Raw genomic sequence first — 332 nt, forward strand, 5'->3', positions numbered from 1 at the left:
AAAAAAAAAAGATATCCACACTTCCATATGTCTTCTTCCAAAGCAGTATATACCTCTTCTTCCTGTACACACATACATTTATTATTATTATTTTTTCTCTTTCTCACTCTTTTTCTTCTAAAGAGTGTATTTTTCTTGTTTTTAATCCCTTTATTATCTTTATTATTATAATTTCTCTTGTTTTCAGGTATTCATAAGTGTTTTCTTTCTTTATTTATTTATTTTCTCATTATCATTCTCTTCGTCTTTTTTTTTTTCTCTCTCTCTCTCTCTTCATTCCTACACATATTCCACAGACATCTCCTTTTATCTTTATACTTTTTTTTTTTTTT

This window comes from Trypanosoma theileri, assembly GCF_002087225.1.
Source record: "Trypanosoma theileri isolate Edinburgh chromosome Unknown TM35_Tth_25_V1, whole genome shotgun sequence".
Classification (NCBI taxonomy): Eukaryota; Euglenozoa; class Kinetoplastea; order Trypanosomatida; family Trypanosomatidae; genus Trypanosoma; species Trypanosoma theileri.